The following is a 1,120-nucleotide window of genomic DNA, read 5'->3' on the forward strand; positions in this document are numbered from 1 at the left end:
AGACCTGCTGTCGGTTCATTCTGCATCATGACTCCCCAGATTCGAAACAACACCACCACGAGCACTCAGGGGCAAGGGACAGGAAGAGCAAACCGCTGAGAGTGATGGGATAAAGTAGTCGCTTTCTCGGTCATCCCCACACCATCAGCGGGCAGCTCCTGACCCCGCCAGCAACACAACGGAAATCAAAAATACAACTCAGTCAAGCAATCCATCATCCTCAGTGCATCTTCTACACACGAGGAGAGAGAAGGCGAAAACTCAAAAATAGTTACCGCCACTGTTCCCAAGAAGCTGCGCACGCGAGCACAGAGGTCACCTTAAGCACGCAGTGTGCTGTAATTAGCGCGCACTCCCGTGATACCGTTCGCGCCGCCGCTTTTAAAATGCGAGCAGCGCGAGATTCTTACAGTGCACAGCTGCGGGCTGATTGTGGTCCTTTGAATTAGTATTCGCGTTGCAATTAACACGAATACTATTTCAATGGACCCCAATCAGCCCCGCAGCTGTGCACTGTAAGAAAAGGAACACAGCGTGCGCTAAATCACACGTCGTGTTTAAGCCTTTGCTTTTCCTTAATGTGCACAACTGCGGGCTACTTATAATCCTTTGTGTCTCCTTCCTCCAGCTCTCCTGTAAGCGAGAGACGAACGATCTTCGATAACAAACAGTAGCTGCAGAAATGCAGCACTGTCAACTCACGCTCGGAATGGCTTACGAAGATCAGGCTTTTAACTACTACCTCAGCCTACTAACCCTTGAGGTAGCGCCACGGAGTTCTGTTTACACCCGAGTGGCACTCTTTATACCGAGCAAGTATTTAATTGTACTTTAAATATAAAAGACATAATGGAATGACAGAGTGCCTTCGGTGATCTAATGCTGCCCATAGGCCACTGTAAGCGTCTTCCAATACTGACAGCACCCTCGGGTGTCGCCTGGGATTTTTTGGTACCATTGGGGAAATCTTCTACACGACTGGATCCTTAACTTTACACGGCTGAGTATAACTTGCTTCACAAACTGCACAACGGGCTCGTGTCGGCTTGTTTCAGCAAAAAACCCTCAGCAGTGTTTAGTGTACAGTTAAGTACCGTTTTCTGCCTTGAGGTGCCTGTCG

General features: G+C 48.9%; 1 pseudogene; it reads right to left on the minus strand.

Annotated features, from left to right (window-relative positions):
* Nucleotides 1-619: 619 nt before the first annotated feature.
* Nucleotides 620-710, minus strand: LOC144829859 (small nucleolar RNA U3; annotated as a pseudogene).
* Nucleotides 711-1,120: the final 410 nt, after the last annotated feature.

This window comes from Lissotriton helveticus, chromosome 4_1 (genome assembly GCF_964261635.1).
Source record: "Lissotriton helveticus chromosome 4_1, aLisHel1.1, whole genome shotgun sequence".
NCBI classification, from domain to species: Eukaryota; Metazoa; Chordata; class Amphibia; order Caudata; family Salamandridae; genus Lissotriton; species Lissotriton helveticus.